A 10,080-nucleotide genomic window follows, 5' to 3' on the forward strand; every position below is an offset into this window, starting at 1 on the left:
GACATCATGCTTGGAAGGATGGAGGCACAGCACAGGAGAGGGAGACCCTGGATGAGATGAATTGATACAGTAACTGGGGCAATGGGTGTTGGTGTGTCAGAATTAGTGAGACTGGCTTAGAACACAGAAGGGTTCAGAGCTGCTGTAGGCGACTCAATGGTACATAACAACAAAAACATACTCTGTTGGTTGTTTTTATTTAAGCCTATTCCCAACAAGACCACAGGGAAGGTTTTGTATTTAAAAGTCAATTGTTACTATATTTCAGAGGAACATTTTTCTAAGCGGTACAGCAGTCTTCTGTCAAAATGCTGTCCTGAGGTAACCTGGGGTTGCTGTGATGCTGAACCTTGCAACTTGTTGATGAGTCTTCCTCCTATCCTAATCTGCACTCTTCTTCCCTTACTCTAGTTTTTCATATTATTTTGATAATCATACGGAGAAAGTAAGTATAGTGAAATCATACATCTTTTTTAATCTATGTGAAAAATTAAAATCAGAGCAAATTTATTTGACATATCTTGTATTCTCTTTCTTTCTCACTGAAGTAATCAAGGGCAGTTGACATTTATCTAGTCTGTTAGATATAGTTCATCTGACTCATGTAGATAGAATCAAGATTTATTTTTTTCTATTATTATTACTTTAAAAATTACAAATTAAATTTATTAAACAGCTTAAGTTAGAAATATGTGGATCTTGCTCACACATTCCATGACTTTAAAGTATGCATATTCCCTTTGTCCTGTTCAAAGAACTGCTTCTTGATCTATGTCGTTTCTGCATGAACATAATTAAGTGTTCTAGAATTCCCATTCTTATCACCTATAATAACTCATGATCTATACAAGTATCCTCACCTTCATGTAATCAGTAAAACAAAGGTAAATAATAAAACATAGATAAATATTCTTAAAACCATTGCTCTCTTCTCTCTAAAGTGGGGGACAAAAGTCCTCACTACCTCAATCTCCCTGCTTTCTAGTAAGCCTTAGAATTCTGAGCTAAGCCTCAGAAATTGAGTCCTTGATTTTGGTAGGACCTACGATAAAAATACAAATCACTATAACTTGTTATGATGCGCACGTCACAAAACAGGTAGCATTTGTGTATTGTAAGAAGCAATAAAATGACAGCTTCAGGAATCATGATGGGATCGCCCTTGCTGTATCGAATCAATTTCTCAGTAAAGTGAAGAGAAATGGTGATCAAAGCACTATTAAAGCCACTTGGTGGAACACAAAAGCATCATTGCAGATTATTCATTTATCTCTTCTTCCATACCTCACAGGCTCTAATGGGTTTTCATCCCAGGTTCTGAAGTCATTACTTTCCATCTTATATAATAAAAACAACATATTGCTTTCTAGTAGCTATGTTTCATCTTTTTTAGGGCTATCACTACTCGTTCCTAGCCTTTTCATCTGAAAGGAATATATGAAAAAGGAGAGAGTATTCTCTTAAAACGCACTATATTTAAAAAAAATGTCAACTCACTATATTTCCTACTTGGTTCAGCAGTGTATTGCCATGGTAAATGCCATTCCAACCATGAACTAGTAAGTTGTAAATACTGGGGGCCCAATATTTATCAGTTCTTAGTATGTGGGAAATGATTTGGATGTTGCTAATTTGTAGGGAGCTCTGGTGGCCTAGTGGTAAGAATCTGCACTCTGATACTGAAAGTATGCAGTTCAAATCTGCCAGCCGCTCCATGGGAGAAGGATGAGCAATCTCCTCCCATGATATTAACTGCCACTGACAATCTACTGGAGAGTCAGCTATGGGTCAGTTTTGACTTGATGGTACTCCACAACAATTACTCTGTATATTAGGTCTGTAAATCTTTACATCATATTAGTACAACACTTCCCTCTCAGATTGCCTTACTGTTGTTGTTGTTGATTGTTATTGAGTCGAGGTCGACTCATAGCGAATCTATGAACAAAAAAACCTAATGCCTTTCCATAGCTATCATTGTTTCTCCAAGTTCACAGAGTTTCCACAGGCATGTGGTTTAGGAATTGGATGCCACTCCTGCTTCCCAACCTGTTTTACAAACTGGGAGCTCCACCAAACACTGTCCACAATGGGAAACAATTCTGTCATTTGATATCCCCATGGCACAAGGTTCAGCATCATAGCAATCTGAGGTTACCTAATACAGCACATTAACAAAGAGATATGTTCAAAGTAGAAGAAGGTTCCTTCAGATATAACAACCCTAGTTTCATTTAGTAGTTTAGAGAGGTTTTGTAGCGTTTCCAGAGGCATCTATTTAATGAAGTGGATGCCACTCATGCTTCTCAACATCATCAAGCTGGAAGCTCATCAAAACACTGTACATAATGGGTAACCATTACGGTATTTCACATGAATATGAAATAGTGTTCAGCATCACTATAACTCCAAGTTGTTCAGTACCACAAATAGACAATGATTGCTGTGTCTTTAAATAATATTTTCCTAAAAGTAATAATTTGGCCTGAGGGCCCAACAGGATTTTAGATTCACACCCTTTATCAGGCCTCGACCTCTGTCCCGAGTCAGAACAGTAAAACACAACAAATGTACCCAAGAAACTTCCCTGCCTGGCTTCCACCAAGACGAGACCACCACCATGACGTCAGCCAGCCAGCCAGCCTCCAGAGTAGAGAGATAACTAAGTTATGGGTTGCTTTTGTTGTGGAAGCCATGCAACCAGTTTTTCAAATGACATAAGGGCCATCCACGGTTGAGAGGCTTCACCAGAGCTCCAAGATTAAGACAGATTAGGAATCAGGATGGGCATCCACTTCTGAAACAATAGGCCTCAGGAAACCTTATGAACATTACAGAAATACAGTCTTAGCAGTAGAGCCAAGTTTTGGAAGGCCCCCAAAATGAAGAGAAACAGCTGCAAGCACCCTTTGAGAATTAGCACCTGGACTACATGAAGTATGAATATAGGAAAGCAGGAGGTTGTAAAAAATGAGACGAAACACTTAAGCATTGAAATTCTAGACATTAGTGAACTGAGACGAACATAGGTCATTTTGAATTAGACAACTACTTGATCTATTATGTGGTAAATGAGAAACTGAGGAAGAATTATGTTGCATGCATAGTGAAAAAGATAATTTCAAGTCTATCCTAAAGCACATTGTTATGAGTGACAAGATACTTTCTAGAATATGACTCTTATTCAAATATTATAACAATATACTCAAATATTATTCAAATATATACATCAATAACTAAAGCCAAAGGGGAGGAAACTGAAGATTTTTACCAACTTTTGCAGTCCAATATTGACCAAACATGCAATCAAAATTAATGATTATTGATGACTGACTGGAAGGCAAAGGTTGGAAATGATGAAGAGGAAGAGTAACCAGAAAGTAAGGTCTTGGTAGTGGAACTGGGGCTGGAAAGAAACGGAATGGTTGAATTTTGTACATTCAATGATTATTCATCACACCCACCTTTTTTTTAAAAAAAAAACAAAAAAACCAAAACACAAAAAACGGGCAGCGCCATCAGTGTGCGTTGTGCCGTGGCTGGAAGTTACTGTGTGGTGGCGGTAGAGAAGGCGGCTGTGGTGGCGTTGGCAACAGAAGATGGCCGATTTTCTGAAAGGATTCCCTGTCTACAACAAAAGCAATTTTAGCCTCGAACCGCTGGCTTTGGGTCTATCTGCCTACGCGGGAGTACCCATCTGAAACAAATCATTGTGACAGAAAAGACAAATATCCTCTTGCGATATCTACATCAACAATGGGACAAAAAGAATGCCGCCAAGAAGCGAGACCAGGAGCAAGTGGACCTGGAGGGTGAGAGCTCAGCTCCACCACGCAGGATCGCACGGGCCGACAGCCAGGACATACACTTAAGACTCACACTGCCCTCACCCCCTCCTGTCCTGTGTGCTCCTTGCCGAACATCCGTACCCACCCTACCCCGCCCCTCCCCACTACCCACGCCATGCCGCCCACACTGCCTGGAAGTTGATGTACTTGTTTTCCTCGAGTTTTTATTTATGCTATAAAGTGTACCCAGCGATGGTTAAAACGGACGTCAGACCCTGTAGTGTGATGTCAGTAGATGCTTTTTTAAAGAAAACCAATTGTTATTTTCCCCACCCAGCCCACCACCCTTTGTTCCTCCAGTTTTCCTCCTCACAAACCAAAAGGTGGCCAAGAGCGTAGGGACCAGGGTCCCCAGCCTCCTGGCTCACAGGGACAGTGAGCAGCCTTCCCCCATTATCCACCTAGTCGCCGGCTCAGGCCTTTAAGACGTGGCCTGGTCTAATGTTCCACTGGGAACTCTTCTGGGCCCAGATCAGACTCGCTCTGAGCATGCTCATGGGGGCAGAGAAGCCCTTCTGGAATTTTCTCTTTGGTCATTTTATCATGGACTAGTGCATGCTCCAAGTCCACCCCAATAAAAGGATCTTTCCTATCAAAAAACAAACAAAAAAGCCAAAAACCCACAAAAAACTATTTTATACATGGATCTTACCTAATTGACTGAACAGGTATTAGATTGACGATATCTGCCGAAAGACTTATGTGAGCAGCTCAGTATCAGCAGTCAAAACCAGGCAAAGCTTTGATTGTGGTGGGACAGACCATCGAGTGCTCATATGCACGTTCAAACTGAAGCTGAAGAAAATGAACACTAGTCCACAAGAACCAAATACAACTCTGAGTTTATCCCACTTGAACTTAAAAATCATCTCTATAATAAGTTTGAGTTAATGAATACTAACAATCAAAGATCAATTGGGTTATACAATGCCAATAAGGATATCTTTCATGAAGAGAGTAAAAGGTCATTACAAAAACAGAGGATGAAGAAAAGATCAAAATGGAGTCTCAATGACTCTGAATATTGCACTAGTGTGCCCAGAAGCCACAACAAAGGGGACAAATGCCTAAATAAAAGAAATGCACAGGTGATTTCAAAGAACAGCTCAAGAAAGCAAAACAAAATTTTATAATGCAATGTGCGAAGAGATAGAGATGGATAATAAAAAGGGAAGAACTCGCTGAGTATTTCTAAAGTTGAAAGAACTGAAAATCAAATTCAAGGCTTGAGTTTTAATACTGAGTGATGCAATAGACAAACTCTTAAATGATCCAGGAATTCAAGAGAAAACTTAAGGATCCAACAAAATAAAATTCAAGGACTACATAGAGTTACTATACCAAAAAGAACTGGTTGACACCTAAGTTGCAAGAAGCTGTGATGTAAATCCCAAAGGCATTCGGTTCAGATCCACAAGCTGCTCCATGGCAGAAAGATGGGCAATCTTCTCACATGGGACTAATGGCCTCTGAAAACCCACCAGAGAGTCAGCTGTGGGTTGGTTCCTACTGGATGGTACACAACAACACAACCACCACCATATGAGCACAAGCCAGTGCTAATGAAAGAACAAATTTAACGTTCAATGAAGAATTGACAAAACTAAGGCCCCAGTAATCGATGGAATACAAATAGACATATTTCAACTAACAGATGCAACCCTGGACATGCTCACAAGTCTGTATGTATCAAGAAATTTGGAGGATAACAGTCTCATTGACTGACTGGAAGAGATCCATATTTGTTCCTATTCCCAAGAAAGGTGATACAACAGAATGTGGAAACTGTTGAACAATATCTTTAATATCATGTGCAAGCAAAATATTTCTGAAGATCACTGAAAAATAGCTAGAATTGTATATTGACAGATAATTGCCAGGATCTCAAGCTGGCTTTAGAAGAAGCCATGAAATCTTCAGTGATGTCATTACTAATGTCAGAGAGAGAGATCTTTACAGAAAAAAGAAAATACCAGAAGAATGTATATTTTTATATTTTATTGACCATGCAAAAACCTTTGATTATGTAGATCACAACAAACTGTGAATAAAATTGAGAAGAATCGAAATCCTATAACACTTAATTATGCTAAAATGAAAACTATACCTAGACCAAGAGGCTGCTATTCAAACAGAACAGAAGAGGGATATTAAGGTTGTATCTTTTCTCTGTATCTACTCATACATGGCACTGAGCAAATCAATCAAGAAGCTGGACTCTTTGAAGAAAAAAACATGTCACCAGGATTAAAGGTAGAATCATTAACAACCTGTGCTCTCCAGATGACACAAACTTGCTTGCTGAAATTGAGGAGGACTTCAAACATTGCAGAGACTACAGTCTTCAATATGTATTGCATCCCAATATCAAGAAAACAAAAGTCCCCACAATAGGCAAAAAAAAAAAAAATCAACATTAATAAAAGATGGAGAAAAGGTTAAAACTGGCAACAATTCTGCTCATAGGGAGCTCTGGTGGCATAGGGGAAAGAAGCTGCATTGCAGTCCCAAATGTATATGGTTTGAATCCATCAGATGCTCTATGGGTAAAGGATAAACAATTTCTTCCTGTGTAATTAACTACCTTTAAAAAGTTGCTGGAGGGTCAGCCACCACCACCACCACCACCATGGAGCCAGAAGTCAATATAATAGTAAATGGAGAAAATGTTGAAATTGTCAAGAAATTCATCTTACAAAATGTTGAAATTGTCAACAAATTCATCTTACTTGGATCCACAATCAGCACCCCTGGTCGCATCAGTCAGGAGGTTAGAAGAAAATGCAATGGAAAAAAAATCCATTTTGAAGTATCTCTCCAAACTACTGAGGAGTAAAGATGTCCATTTTAAGACTAAAGTGTACCTGTGTCAGGCCATAGTCTTTTGAATCACTTGCTATGCATCCGAGAGCTATATAATGACAGAAGAAGAATTGATCCTCTCTGAATTGTGATGCTGGAGAAGAACAATGAATAACTCATAGATTGCCAAAAAACCCAAGAGATAGTTATTAGAAAAAGTGCAGCCAGAGTGTTTGCTGGAGGCAAGAATGGCAAAACTTTGTCTCAAATATTTTGGGCAGGTGTGAGGAGAAGCCATTTCTTGAAAAGGCATATCATGCTTAGAAATATAGAAGATCAGTGAAAGAGAGGAAGACCCTCAACCAGGTGGATTGACACAATGAGTAAAGGAATAGGCTTAAGTGTGTCAGAGATGGTGAAGCTGGAAGGGGACAGGGCAGAGTTCAGATCTGTCGCTCACAAGGTCGCTATGAGTCATATGCAACTCTCTGCCACCTAACAAGTAACACAAGCTCCCATATTGACTATGTAACTATGGAAGATGACGAAATAACCAGGCTAAATTGATGGTGTCATTGCAAGAGGGGAAAAAGTTCATTCTGCTACTTGATAGTCGTGGCGGTGGTGTTCTTGTAACATTGAGCCATTTCACAGCTGACCCACTAGAGGACTTTCAGAGGCAGTAATTGCACAGAAGTACATCATCCATCCTTCTTTCATGGAGCAGCTGAAAGAATCGAGCCTTGTGCCTTTGGGATTGCAGGGCAGATTCTTACCACTAGGCCACCAGAGCGCATAGTACAAAAAAACCATTGTAATCAAGCCAGATCCAATTCACAGCTACCTTTCATCAAGTTTCAGAAGCTATAAATCAGAAGACTATCTTCTTCGTGCCATTTAGTGGATGGTTGAGATTCCAATTTAAAAACAGCGCATTTATGTAAATGCCAACCCTTTGTTTGGAAGAGACTGAAAGAAGAGATTGAGAAGAGTCACTGAGAGCTACATCCATCAGTCAGATCACCTTATATATGCCTTCTTTGCTCTTTTGACCAGGAATGTGAGGATGTATAATTAGAACTCTTTTCAGTGTCTGTTACAGTTGATTGGTGGATTGCTCTCTAAAATCAATCTGAAAAGAGTAAAACCAGTGCAGAAGTTTCTAGTGTAATAAAATGAATTGTTATTGTTGTGTACCATCAAGTTGGAAGCAATCATAGCTGACACTCAAAAAAATTTTCAAAGGCAATACATCATCTAGGAGGTGAATGCTTAACTTTCTCCCTAGAAAAGCTGGTGAATTCAAACCACAAGCTATAATAAAAGGAGTAAGCCTATTGAAATATGAGAAAGTTGGCATTGGAGAGGGGAAAAAAACAAACAAAACCTTAGTAAAATTAGTCTAATGTGGCAAAAACATATGTTCAAAATCAGTCCGTTGATGTGGATCAACAGCATTAAAATGTGAAAGGTATAATTGCAAAGCTTGATAAGGGCCCTAAAAGATCCAATATAGTCATTGAGGCTGAAGTGGGTGGTGATAATTCCCAGTGTAATAAGGTCTCACCATGAAAGAATGGTAAGTAACTTTACAAGGGGTAACAAATACTGAATGTGATGGTGGTCTTTGCATGCTGCTATATCTAGTACGATGACCGATTCATACAGAAATATTGGAAATATGGATAGTGCATACCATCATTAACCTCATTCTAGTTATAATCAGATCATGATCCTTTATATGAATGTCATCATGAATAATCTAGTTGATTCTATCAGAGGTTTTAGTGCATTTCCATGCTTCATGGATTTAAAATAAAGGTGAAAAGAATTGTGCACAAGGGTGGCTGCCTCTGACCTCCACTAATTCCACAGTGGGTCACAGTCCCCATTAACATCTATAAAATAAAACTGATTCCCAGGGGGTGAGAGATGCCTATGTATTCTACTTTTATCAGTCCTAACATCAATTCTTCTTCCCAGGGCTCTCAGTGCTCTACTAATGTATCTGTTTATCTGTCTCAATGGCCATACAGAACTCACAGGTAATGTTCATAATTATGGTGTTTATTAAGAAATTTAACAGCTGGCAATTAAAGTTGTAAGCAGCCTGTAATTCCTCCCTCAGCACTTTTCTCTGGCATGCTTTCAGGCCCTTTGATGTTCACTCTCGTGGCTTTTGGTCAGTGTTGCAAAACTCTCTTAGTTTTCACAATTATGGTTTGATTCCCTTCTCTCAATCTCCTGAAAAGTTTGGGTGAAGGCCCTTGACTTTAGTTCCATTAACTGATAGCTGCTATTCAGCTCTGTCTCTGGTTCTCCACCGTGATTGCTACTACTGTTCTCATCAAGGCTGTCCTCTGACTCAGGAAAGAATCTCTAGTTCAAATAGACACGCACTGAACTAGCTTGCTCATAACAATATCCCGCCCCCATTTCTTATTTTTTTTTCCTCTGCAGCCTTCAATATGGACTGAAGCTTAATATCAAGAAACAAAGATTTAGGCTGTGCATTTCTGGTTGTATTTGGAACTATCTTTATACCTTGGACTAGCACTTCTAAGTTTGTCCCACTTTGTCTCTTATGAACATCATGGTTTTGGGCTTTATTCCTAGGTCTCTGATCCAATTAAGTAGATTTTTGTGGACGGTGTGAGATGTGGATCTTGTTTCAGCTTTCTGCAGGTGGAAGTCCAGTTTTGCCAGTACCATTAGTTGAAAAGGATATAATTTCCCTATTGATAACTTTGATTTCCTTCTCAAATAGCAGTTGACCATAGATGTTGTTGTTGTTGTTGTTAAGTGCCGTAGAGTCACTGGCAACTCATGGTGATGCTATGTACAACAGCCCTAAACTCTGTGCTGTCCTGTGCCAATCTCACTGTCTTCAACACACTCATCCCGATTACTCCAGTCACCGAATCAATCCATCTTCTAGAGGGCCTTCCTCTCCTGCACCTGCCCTCCACTCTCCCAAGCGTGATGTCCTTCTCCAAGACAAGTCTTTTTTTACGACATGACCAAAATATGTCAGATGAAACCTCAGAATTCTTGCCTCCAAGGAGCAGCCCGGTTTAACCTTCTCCAAGATGAACCTGTTTTCTTAGCAGTCTATGGTACCCTCAAAACTCTTCTCCAACACCAAAGCTCAAAGGCATCAATTCTCCTTCTATCCTTCCTAGTAATTGTCCAACTCTCTGACACATAACTTGTGATTGCAAAGACCATGGCCTTTATCAGACACACCTTACTCTCCAGAGATGACACACCAGAGAGACACTGTTGCTCTTCAGTACTTTAGAGAGGTCCCTAACAGCAGACTTTCCCATTCAATACATCTTTTAATTTCCTGGCTGCTGGTGCCAAGAGTGTTGACTATGGATGTTGTTGTTATTATGTGCCATCAAGTCGTTTGTGACTCATAGCGACC

General features: G+C 39.6%; 1 protein-coding gene and 1 pseudogene across 2 annotated transcripts in view; one reads left to right on the forward strand and one right to left on the reverse strand.

Moving 5' to 3' along the window:
- Nucleotides 1-10,080, reverse strand: part of CCSER1 (coiled-coil serine-rich protein 1) — a 1,860,678-nt gene that overhangs the window by 1,745,709 nt on the left and 104,889 nt on the right. The window lies entirely within an intron of this gene.
- LOC102870036 lies at nucleotides 3,600-4,027 on the forward strand (annotated as a pseudogene).

The sequence above is a fragment of the Elephantulus edwardii genome, unplaced genomic scaffold (assembly GCF_000299155.1).
Source record: "Elephantulus edwardii isolate Elephantulus edwardi_28Jun2011 unplaced genomic scaffold, EleEdw1.0 scaffold00144, whole genome shotgun sequence".
NCBI lineage: Eukaryota > Metazoa > Chordata > Mammalia > Macroscelidea > Macroscelididae > Elephantulus > Elephantulus edwardii.